The sequence below is a fragment of the Lontra canadensis genome, unplaced genomic scaffold, assembly GCF_010015895.1.
Source record: "Lontra canadensis isolate GAN:19392208 unplaced genomic scaffold, GSC_riverotter_1.0 scaffold1, whole genome shotgun sequence".
In the NCBI taxonomy this organism is placed as follows: domain Eukaryota; kingdom Metazoa; phylum Chordata; class Mammalia; order Carnivora; family Mustelidae; genus Lontra; species Lontra canadensis.
In genome coordinates, this window is record NW_022630995.1 from 64,225,559 (window position 1) to 64,237,893 (window position 12,335).

General features: G+C 53.2%; 1 protein-coding gene across 3 annotated transcripts in view; it reads right to left on the bottom strand.

Annotated features, from left to right (window-relative positions):
• The window catches only part of AFAP1 (actin filament associated protein 1), a 128,907-nt gene that overhangs the window by 86,478 nt on the left and 30,094 nt on the right, over window positions 1–12,335 (bottom strand). For 2 of the 3 annotated variants that reach the window (XM_032855554.1, XM_032855571.1), the window contains exon 3: window positions 8,873–9,064. The exons of the other annotated variant lie outside the window; for it this stretch is intronic. The gene's annotated coding sequence lies outside the window, so the exon portion shown is untranslated. The remainder of the gene's footprint in view (window positions 1–8,872; window positions 9,065–12,335) is intronic. 3 annotated transcript variants of the gene reach the window in all.

Genomic DNA, 12,335 nt, shown 5'->3' on the forward strand with positions numbered 1-12,335 from the left:
CAAAGCCCTCAAAGCTCTCCGTTTGGCCAGGTCAAGGCTCTTTGAAAAGCACGGCGGGGTGAGCTGACCCCTCCCCTCTCCACAAGCACGGAGAGGCCACGTGTGGCTCTGGCCCGGGAGGGAGGAAGGGAGGGCCAGGTGCAGGGGGCCGGCTGATGCCTCCTCACCCAGCTCGAGGGAGCAGGGTCCACCCTCTCCGGGCACATCTGTCTTCCTGCTGACCGAGTTCTCTCTTCAGCAGGGAGGCTCCTCAAGTCGAGGCAATCTAGAACAGTCTAATATCTAATACTGGGGTTTCACGAATGCAGGCCCTGAAGCTCAGGGAGGAACAGGGACCTTCAGATCAAGGCCAAAGAAAGGACTAAGAGGCAAGTCTGGGGGGCACCTGAATGGCTCAGACGGTTGGGCATCTGTCTTCAGCTCAGGTGATGATCCCAGGGTCCTGGGATCGAGCCCCATGTCGGGAGGCCTGCTCAGTGGGACCCTTCTTCTCCCTTTGCTCCCCACCCATGCTCTCTTCTCACTATCTCTGTCTGTCTTCAAATAAAGAAATAAAATTAAAAAAAAAAAAAGAGGCAAGTCTGGGTGCCTAGAAGTGCTCCCTCTGGTCCGAACCTGCCTTTAAAATCCTCGGGGATGGTAGCTAATTTAGGGCATGAGAGAGGCCCTGGCACCATCTCCCGAATTGGAGAAGCATCACTTTAAAAAAACACTGAGGCCTCTCAGCACAGAGCGAAAGCTGAGCCGGCAGCCAGCACGGCGGCCCCCAGCTGCTGGCTTGGGGGGCTAATGGCTCGGCAGATGTCCACGGTCACTGCCGGGACAGCAGCTTTGTGGGGGAGGAAGCAGGAAGAGATGCCAGAGTGGGGGAAGCTGCTTACAGACTCAACACTCTCTGAGAAGAGGGATGGGGGTAGAGGGAGAGGGAGGCCCCGGCCATCAGGACAGACCCCCCATGGTATGCCACCTCATTTCCAGAAACTGAGACAATAGATGTTTGCTCTTAAACACTGCCCTTCACACTACCAGCTCCATTCTATGCACATCTGCAGCCTACTTTACATGAATTAAAAGGCCTAACCTAACTAAGTCATCCGGGACGCAGCTTGGGGCCAGGAGGTCAGGGGGGCCGCAGGGCCCTCGGACTTCAGACTTGCATGGCGGACAAAGCTCGTGCACCTCCAACAAATTGAGAAGTGGCCTCCCCACATCTGAGCTTCTCCTCACCATAGTTCAAAGCTCCAGAAAGACACTGCATTTCTGATCGCTCCCACACCCCTGACCTCAGCCAAAAGTGAACAGGGAGGAGGGGTCACCCCCAACTCAGGGAAGGAAAGCATCCTCCTTGAGATGGCAGGGGCGGGAGGCCAGGATCAAGGCCTGTGGCCTGACAAAAAGCAAACAGAATCCTTGTAACCATGAGAGCTGTAAACCCTGGCTGTCCTCCGTCTCTCCTATCATACTGGGGAGACTGAGGCACAGGACATCAAGGCAGGGCACCTGGGCACACACCGAGGGGCAGAAACTTCTGCCTCGTGTTTTTTAGGTAGTCTAGAGCTCCTGATGTCACTCCCCAAGGTGAGCCAGACAGCCCCTTTCTGTCAGGAAGATAGCACTCAGAGATGGTTCTAGTAGATGTCGGTCCAGACACAACTGCCTACACAGCAATCAAGTTCTGCAATTACACTTTAATGTTAAACAGCTGGAGATAAAAGCATTTTCAAAACGCTTCCTCTCTGTCCTTCACACTGGAAACCCCCCCCCCCCCCCGGGCTTCTGAAACTTCCATGGGCTTGTTAAAATGCAGATTTTGACTCAGCAGGTAAGGGGGCTCCAAGGGTCTGTCTTCTAACAAGCTCCCAGGGGAGGTGATGCTGTGGGTCCCAGTGGCCCCAACCCACAGGGGACTGGCTGACTGACAACAGGGCTCCTTGAAGAAGCAGTGACCATCCTGCTCCATGAAGCACCCAGCCAACCACAACCGACAACCTCGGGGGCCCCAGGGATCCAGACCTCCAGCAAGGCCATCAGGAGAGGGGACAGCTGAAGAGTGGCACTGCCCCCGAAGACATAATCGGCCTCTGGCTGATGTCCTCCCAAAGGTCAGGTTCAGCCAGATGCAGAAGGTCTTGGTAACAGGCCTCTATCTGTAGCTTCACCATCCCAGTGGGGGGTGGACGACAGCTGTAGGCCCCGTCTTGCCCGAAGCCTCGGTCTGTAAATGGGGTCTTATTGGCACACAGCCACCCCCACTCACTGGTTGGCCACAGGGCTTCCATGACACAGCAGCAGGCCAGCATAGTGGCCACGAAAGCCGGAAGCCTGAAATCTTTGCCAGCTCTGCTCTGGGGGTCCAGGGAAGCAAAGTCTAGAAAGGCAAGCCTGAAGGCCGAGGCCCAGCCTCCAAGGCCGAGAGAGGCTGTCGGGACAGGCCCAGGACTCAGAAGGCCAGTCCGCTAAGAGCTGAAGCACAGCTGGAAACGGGAGGCCAACTCCGCTTCTTGGGCTCAAGTCTTCCGGCTGTTTGCACAGAGGTGGCCTGGCCTTAGAGGGACATACACACTGGGCAGGATGCATGTCCCAGTACCCCATCCCCCTGCCCCTGCTGAGGAGTGCTGCCGCCCCGCGTGTACACCTGACCCTGCACAGACTCCCGGGCAGGGGCGGGGGGCTGCCAATGGAGAGGCTGACCTCAGGCTTCGGATGAGTTTGTTCCTATCCTCCGGTCATGGTGAAGTGCAGAGGCCGCAGACCCTGCTTCCATCCGGGTCCTCCAGAGAGCAGAACAGGAAACGCCTCTGGGGCTCCCGGTAGCAGCAGGCACAGAACCGGGGCTCAGACGGCAGGGGGAGTGTGGTGCTGATGGGCTTGTCTCTGGGGAAGGCAGGCTGGAAGGCAGTCTGTCGCTCTGCCCCCGTTCCCCCTCCCCAGCAGATGGGGCCCCCACCATGCCCACGTGGACGGGGAGGGTTGGCGGGCACTGAGGGCTGGGGAACATATGTCCATGTGTCAGTGGAAGCCAATTAAAGAGGACAGTCACCTTCCCATTAGCTTCTCCGGGCTCACAGAACAGATGTGACTCAGGTTCCCAAAGAACGTGATGATGGACTTGTGCTCGCGCATTGAACGGTCACAGACTCTGGAGTTGAAGCAACTGGGTTGAAATTCTGCCCCTGTACTTCCTAGCTGGGGCCTCGAGTGCAGAGCCGCGTTACTCTCCTCTCTCCGGAAAAGGACAATGATGGAGCTCGTCAACACATCCTCATGTGAAGAACTTGGCAAACAGGGTTAATCCTCAATAGACTGTGACGGTTCCCTCCTCGTCGTCAGTATAATTATCTGTCAGAAACATCTGCTCAAGCACCATCTTGGCTTTAAAGCATAGGTGTAGGGTTAAATAAGATGATCCGTAACTTGCCTGGACAGAGCATCATCTCTCAGTGGGGCCCTTGGTTTGGAGAAACCCAACCTCATCTCCCCTGTATATTTCATGAGACACCCCCCTTCAAACCTAGTGAGAACCCCTCCTCCAAACGAGTCAGTAACATCGTTTCAGCAACAAGGTAATCCGTGGAGGAGACGCTGTATTTCAGAGAGGAGAAAACAAGCCCCTGGGAAGAGGGACTCACTCCCGTCAAGACACAAGGCTCGCAGGTGACAGACCAGCGTCTCCTCAGTAACAAGAGGCACCTGGCCGAGATGCTAGCTAGCAGCTTCAGTGAATGCTACCTCAGTAACCATAAAGCAGTGAACTGTTGTGTCACTTTAACCATTTCTGTATGAAAGTGTGTGTCCCTCTTGGAAGTGCTTCTTGACCCAAAGGGCCCTACTTCCAAAGAGAAAATGTCCCTTGTAATGTCCAAAACATAGCCTGAGCCACAACTAAGAGAGTTTTAATACACATTTAGTCTTCCAGCTGAAGGGTGTTCATCTGCTCCCGGCTAAGGATCCAGAGCTTACGAAATAAACGAAGTACTGTGCATAACATCAGGACGGACCATCTAGAGCAAGCCTGACTTGGCCGGATCCCTCGAAACAGAGGCCCACACTGCCTCCCCCCAACTCCCGTCCTTCCCACCCCGTCAGGCTCCCTCATCGCATTGGCCCCTCCTCTGACGGGCTCCTGTACAGTCAGGGACATCTGCCCTCACTTCACTGATGGGACCGCGTCTGACCGTACACCTGTCACATGCCCTTCTGGACACAGTTTCTCCACTTGCCTCCCAGGCCTGGCCTCCTCTGCTCTTCCCGCTCATCATCTTGCACCGGGGCTTTTTCCTCATCAGTACACTCATCCCTGGGTGACTTCCTCCAACTCTGACTCCACCTACCATTTACACAGTAATCTCCCCTCAATTCTCATCTTCCATTAAGACCCCGTCTGCACTGCCAGCTGCCCTCTGTGGTGAAAAGAAGCTGAATCTAGCCTTCCTGAGGAATGCTGGGGAGATGGGGTCGAGTGTGGGAGACACCCAGAGGCAAGTGACAGGAGTGGTGACAAAGAGCTGTGAAAGCAAAGGCCATGGGACACAGATGGCACATTATGAGAAACAGGACATGGGGGTTAGTTCCGTGCATCTGCGGATGAAAGCCAGCTGCTTCCACCAACAGAGGGGACCGTGTGACACGAGCAGGCTCAGCCCTGTCTAGATGAGCTGGGGACTCCTCACACCTCAATGGCCTCTTCGCTTACGAATGAAATCTGCTAACTCTATCCTTCTGAATTGCTCATGTTCTTTGAGGTCTTGTTTTCTGCTCTTTTCCCCCAGTGCTCCAGGCCCTCTGTGCTTGGGCCTCAGTCTTAGCCCTACAACCGGCTTCTGACTCCCCCTGCCAAACCCCCTCCTCCCAGTCGTCCCCATCTCAATAATGGCATCACTAGTGTACCAGCCACTCGGGCCAAAATCCCTGAGGCCCATCATCCAACCTGTGAGCAAATCATACAGCAGATGAACCCCATCTCAACTCTCTAGTCATTTCCCACCAGGCCCAGCCACTGTGTTCTGCCCAGATTGCTGTGAGAGCTCCCAGCCCACCTCTCCTCTGCCACTTCTTCACCTCACCCCTGCAATCCAGCCTCCGCTCCAAACAGTTTGGTAATGAATGAATGAATGAATAAACACACACACACACACACACACACACACACACACGAGAGTGAGCGAGAGAGGGAGAGCAAGAGGAAGTACTCATGTTGTAAAATGTTTGGGGAATCTGGTGAAGGGCATACAGGAGTTCTCTGTGCTATTTCTGCGATGTTTCCCTAAGTCTGTGTGATTGCAAATGAAAGTTGAGAAACAAAACCCACTCCTCCCTCCCTCGGTGAGCCCATCCTGTCTATCCCCCGCTCCCCCAACCATGGGGACCCCTCCTTCAGCCCACGTAGTTTTGATGAAACAATAAAGAACCCTTGTCCATCTTTTGCCTTTACCATGCTGGGCAACGAGAATGTAACAATAATGGGTACATAGCCCACACTGTGTCCCTCGAGAGCTTGCCATTTCATGGGAATCCAGATGAGCGCATAAGCTAAGAATTTCAAAGCATTGTGGCGAGGGCTCTGGCGGGCATGCAGAGCTGTGGGGACGAGCTGCTTGGGGGGCGGTGGGGACACAGGAGCTCAGCCCCACACCTTGCAGGAACCCTGTTCCAGCACTCTCAAAACACCACCAGTTTTGCATGTCTGTCTGGGCCGGGCCATCCTGAGGGACAGTGACCCTAGGGGTGAGTCCCAGGGGCCCACAAAGCAGCTGCCACAGAGTGCACACGTACCCAGGTCAGTAGACCCCGGCTGAGTGAACGAGGAGCTCCAGAACAGCCTATCCGTCGATACCCAGTGATACAAAACAAGATGATATGCGAATCATGCTTTTCCTGTTGGAAGCAAGGCTAGGTTCACGAAGCATCCTTCACTAAGGAGGGCAGAAGTCAAGCATTCTTTAGCATTTAGCACACGGCAAGTTGCCTGTGCGGGAGAAAATCCCATCGTTGTCAAATAGCGCGCACAGCCCCTCCCTGAGCCTCAGCCTCTCCACCATCCCCAGGGCCTGATAAAACAAGATTCAGAAAACCCTGGAAACTGTGAGGGTGCTTCCCAGCCGCAGGAGCCTCCAACACCAGGAAGGAAGAAGGCAGGCCAACTGGAGACAACAGGTGTCTGGGAGGTAAAACAGAAGGGGCAGTGGGATGGGAAAGTGCTGGAAGCAGACATGGCCAATAAAGCTGGGGCTTTAAAAAGGACATGTGTGGGGCGCCTGGGTGGCTCAGTGGGTTGAGCCTCTGCCTTCAGCTCAGGTCATGATCTCAGGGTCCTGGGATCGAGGCCCACGTCGGGCTCTCTGCTCAGCAGGGAGCCTGTTTTCTCCTCTCTCTCTGCCTGCCTCTCTGCCTACTTGTGATCTCTCTCTCTCTCTCTCTCTCTCTCTGTCAAATAAATAAATAAATAAAAATCTTTAAAAAAAAAAAAAGGACACGTGTGTATGGATGGGTGGGAGGGGGTGTGAGTGTGGGCAGTGTGTGCACACACGCAGGAGGGCTCGAGGGACCCTCATCCAGAGTCTGACTGGGAGGTGGTACAGTGATTAATAAATAATGTGGCCAAGGGCACCTGCCTGTGTTTCGCTCACTCATAGTTCAGACAGATTCAAATGCACATCCCTACCTCACGTCAGCCCTAGCAAACCCCTGCACCAGCCCCGCCAGGAGGACGTCCAACCTTCACACATGGCCGGGAATAAGGCTGCCGTGAGCAAATGAACCCAGAATGAACCCTGACTGCCCACAGCCTGCAGAAGGGCCGTCCTTGGCGTTTCCAGGTACCCCAAATCCTCTAGAAATCTGGAATGCTGTTGGGAGGGGCTGTAAAGAACATGCCGCACGCAGAGCGCGTCCCGTGCTGCCCGTGCAAACTGTCTCCATCCCAGGTTACTCGGCGAACTGTCCTTCCAGTATATCTCTTGCCGGTTCCGGCCCCTTTTTTCCCAGAGCCTTGAACTGTATGCTAAAACAGCGAACTCAGGAGACCCACGTGCTGCCGGCCAGGTGCCTGTGCCAGAAAGCCAGGGCACCGGGACGGTGCAGCAACAGCGCTCCCTCTCGACCAGCAAGAACACTCCCATGGTGCATGCAGCTGGAGGCCTACAGTACGAGGAACAGCATGACAGCAGAGGAAGAGCACTGGGGAGGGAGCTGAAACACAATCGCCAGACAAGTTCCTAAGTCACACGTGGGATGCAGCCCCACATCCACCGGTGCCTAGCAGGGAGATGCATAGCGTGCCTGTCACCCCTTCATCTCTCTGCTCTGCTCTCACTCCACGACAAGTCCCTGACATCCCTCTAACCCAAAATTTCAGGAATCACATATTTTCTCATGGATTTCCAGCCATGATTAAGATACTCAGAGCATCCTGACGAAGAGATGGGTCCTGCCATCACTTTGACCTCTGGTTTTGCAAAAGTACGTGCTTTCGGTGCCACTCGGTGACCAGACCGCAGCACTGGCAAGATGAACGCCCCCCACGGGACAGCTGGCAGCGACCCCTCTCTTCCAGCCACAGGAAAGCCAAGGCAGGGGCCGATCCCTCTGCAGAACGCCCAGAGGAGGGGGGACAGGTAGGGAAGTCAGGTAGGCAGGACAGGGGCACAGCCTGTGAGGAGAAAGGCAAGGAGCACTCCCACCCTGGAAACACCTTTGGATTGTATAAAGGGAGGAAGGAGGAGCTGGGCCAGTTCTATGGCTGCATTGCTAAATACTGATGCCAAATCCGAATTCAGACAAGATAAAAGGGGTCATTTAGGCGGTCATTTAGGTCCAGGTTCTGTTCTAAGCATCATATCCTCATGTAAACAAAGTGCTAGGGGCTATGCCATGGGGCACACCCCTGTTCAATCAGGAACATATTCAATTACCTATTGAAGAAGACCTTAATTAGCTCACGTAAACCCTAGACACGGATTCAAAAGCTCTGAAGCACAAAGAGAAGAGAGCCTTTGGATAGCTCTCTCCGCTTCAGGATTTTGGACGGTGCGAACAACCCTTCATGATTTCAAAACAATCAGCGATCCATCTTCACGGACTGCAGGAGAGCAATCCTTCTGGACCAGGCGAGAAAAAGAGCCCAGCTGGCAAGGGGACAGATCATAATCAGTTCTCCTCGGGCTCAGCCAGTCCCAGGTCCCGACGTAACATGCGGAAGCAAAGAGCTGTCAGTGACCAAACATCTAAATTCTTAGCCCACCTCGCCATCTGCTGCTCCTGTCATTTGCATTTAAAATGAGTAAGACTGCCCTTAGAGGGGAGAGTTGGGGGCGGCATCTGCTGTTCTAGAACAATGGGTAGTCACTGGCCTCATAATGGTCCAAGCTGCAGCGCGGGGACTCGGAAGCACTTAAATGCTAGGCTGACAGTAAAGCAAGAACTGCAATTCTCTCTTTGATTTTTCCCCCTTTTTCTAAAGTCACCATTCCCCAAACCCCTTCGATCATCTTGTATTATAAAACTTATGAGAAAATGTAAGGTCCTGTGAAATTTAAAAGTACTGTAAAAAATCACCCTTGCTCTCGGTACAAGACGTGTCAATGTGATTTGAAGCTGCTGGGTTTTTTCTCTGCACCAGTGGCACGGGGGTACATTTTCTCCCCTGTTCCTGCTTTTTTTGGAGTGGAGGAAGATGGTGTGAGCAGGAGAGAGGGCAGGGAGGTGAGCAGCAGTGAGGCTCTGGGAAGGACACAGGTAGGCTCTGGTCCCATTCTACCTGGTGATGCTGGGCAGCTCGTTTTCTCATGCCTCGGGTTGTATATTCTCTCTGCACCAGGACAGAAGCCCATGGCCCGTGCGCGCGCACACACACACACAGGGCAGCGTCGCTTACCTGTGTGGAATGCCGAGACCACCTGCTAATTTCCCAAGAAAGCGGTTCCCACGTTTCCACTCAAGACTCGCACCTTCTTCCAGGTTAAGTATTTGGGCTGACGAGACATCCCCCAGGGACGCGTGTGGCCTCATCGCCTACAGTCCCCTACTCCCTGCTCGCGCAGCATCTCCCACAAGCATTTTTCAGGACCTGGCAGAAGAGGGAAGAGCGGCCGTCTCACCCCTCCCATTCACTCAACAAACACAATTCGCTGTGCCTGGGTTGGGGGTGGGGAGCAGCAACTCCAGACGCCAACCTGGGCCTTCGGGGAGCCCACGTGTGTGCCGGCGCGAACAGACAAACTGGAACACACACCAGAGAGTGACAGATGCGGGACGGAACCATGCCACAGAGAAGAGGAGAAAGGATGTCTCCACCCGACCTGCAGTGATGCTGACATGACAGGTCAACAGGGAATAGGACAGACGGTGACAAGAGCCCCTCTAAAGTGACACTGTCCTCTCTCCGTTCTTCTCTCCTCATAATGGAAAAAAGGGGCAAGGTGGGGGGCAGATAAAGCTGTTTTAAGATGGTTTCAGATTTCAGACGTCTGGCCATCAAACCCCCTGTATTTCAAGGGAAAGCTGATCAACCATATGGCCAACGGCTGACTGTCTGTTTTTAAGAGCAACTCTGAAAGACGGGCAAATGTGTTTGTTTATGTGAACGCTCGGGCCCGCGCTCGTGCAAACTGTGCTCACAGAACTGTCCCTGTTTTGCCAGATCTGCCAGCTTGCCACAAACAGCCTTCCACGCCTTTTCTGTTTATAAATAGCACAAACACCCAGATATGCAAATCGAAGCAAGCTGTCCTTTCCGCTGCTGCTGCTGCTGCTGCTGCTGTGACAACGGGCCAAATCCGCACAGGACAGACCACGTGGGGTTCTCTGGATGCATTCTGCTCCCACACCCATGTGCCCCTCACCATCATCCCGCGGCTTTCCTGATTGCTGCCTTCCCTGGAAGGCCCCCGGCCCTGCGGCAGGAAGGTGCTATGGCTCCCAACATGTACGGGAGGAGCAAGGAGCTGCTCAGGACTGCAGGCTCATCGGAGAGCCCCATTCACAGCTGAGTCTATTGACGCCCAAATTATGCTTTTCCATCACACTGTTTATAGGGAACTGAATTCAGGTTCTTCCGACAACGGCCGGAGGATGACCTGTTAGCATTCTCTTTCTTCTAAAATGTTGAAATGATAGCATTATGCCCTCGGGAAGTGCCAGGCTCTGAGTTTAATCTCAGAACTCCTGAGACAACCATATAAAATGGATACAATACCACTCCCCAACCGAGGCACAGGAAGGCTAAATAACCAGTCCCTAGTCACAGTCACAGGTTATTTCACATTTTTTTCAAATTCTCAGAAGTAAATATTGCTTTCAGTACAAATGTGATTAATGTGTAAACATAATTAAGAGGCGCTAAATAATAAAATATTAAAACTTGAAATTCAGATAGATGAGGGGCTCCTGGGTGGTTCAGGGGGTTAAGCGTCTGCCTTCGGCTCAGGTAATGAACCTGGGGTCCTGGGATCGAGGCCCATATTGGGCTCCCTGCTCTATGGGGAGCCTGCTTCTCCCTCTGCCCTTCCCCCCCAATGCTCGCTCGCTCTCTCTCATTCTCTCTCTCAAATAAACAAAATCTTTAAAAAAATAAAATAAAATAAAATTCAGATTTATGCAAAATGGGAACATTCTCCCTCCACTCTAACCTCCCACCCCAGCCCCTCCTCTACCCTCCAGAGCATTGCCATGGGTGTGGCACACACATGTGACGTACTAGACGTCACCGCTGCAATCGCCCCAGGGACCTGAGGGGGTGTAGCGACTGCACCCCCCACAAGACACACCTTCCCTAGCACCTCCTCTAAACAGTCAAGGTGAGGAGTCAGCCTGTCGCACAAACACAGCTCCTGGCCACCAGCTCCCCTCCCCGACCCGGTCACTGCAGCTGCATGTGCTCAGCCATCTTTTCTGCCAGCAGCCGGAAAGTACCGGCAGTCGTCGTCGTTGTGGACACAAACATGCCCCGCAATCAAGTCCCCTTTGGGCAGGGACTCAGCACTGGGGACAGAATCCTTCTGTGCCTTTGTGTCCCTGCTACCGTCCCATGTCACTTTTGCAATCACACGGGGTTAGTGAGCTCATTAAGGTTTTCACATTTGGAATCTTTCTGTATTTCATGAGAAATACACGGACACATCCTGGTGGAGATATTTGTACCATTACAGCGAGTGATAAACAGATAAAGGCCCCTCATTGCCCCTCTCCCCCATGGAAGCAGCTGCCCCTGTCCCCATCCTCTGAGGGACGCCACGGAGTCCTTCCCTGGCATGTATCAATTCCAGGGCACACATCGGGGCTTTGTTTTAAGGAGGACCTCATCAATGGGCAACAAGAAGTCATGCTTCCCACCGTAAGGAAAGCCCACTTCTCCAACACACACCATGTCAGAGGCCTGGAGGGGGTACGGCAGAGGGAGGATACAAGGCTTCTCCCTGGGAGGTCACTATCCCAGCCCAGAAGCATCACAAAATATCTGGGCAAAGGATGGGAAATGCTCAATCGAAAAGAATGATGGGCAGGCAAGTCAGAAAAGAAAATCATTCAAACCTCACTAATAACTAAAAATGCAAATCAAGGGGCTCCTGGGTGACCTTGTTTGTTAAGCATCTGCTTTCGTCTCAGGTCATGATTCCAGGGTCCTAGGATGGAGCCCCACCAAGTAGGGAGCCTGCTTCTCCCTCTGCCCCAGCCCCCCACACCCCTTTCGTGCTGTCACTCTGTGCGTGCTCTCTCTCTGTGTGTCAAATAAATAAATTTTTAAAAATGCAAATTAAAATGATATCATCTATAATTTATCCAGTTGACAAATTGCTTTGCCTGGTAATACTCAGTATTGGTGAGGACTCAGTGAGGCGGCTGTTCTCGAACGCAGCCCATGACGGAGCTGGCAGAAACCGCTTCTCTGCAGAAGAGTTGAAGGCATCTGCCCAGATCACCCACACCACCACACCCTCTCCAACCCACCCCAAGGACAACCTACGCTGAGATGCACACTTGAGTTCTGCAAACAAGGGTTTTTCGTTACCTGCTATAGCTCTATAAACCATAAAGCCCAAACAGCCAACGTTACGTAAACCTTTAAGGTATAATTTAAGCATAAATCATGTTTTGAAAGAATATTTCATGATGTGACAAAACGCTCCTTTATGTTTGTGGAATAAAAAAAGATCTCAGACAGATGTCATACCTGTTTTACTAAAGAAAAAAACAAACAAACAAAGTTTGATGCTGAGAAAAAGAAAAGGACTAGCCCTTGGTCAAGGGTCTCTAAGATCTCCTGCCGCCTCCCCCTAGCCCGGAGGCTGGATGACTGGCCAGGAGAGCTTGGCGCACAGGCACCCCGAGAGCTAGATTCA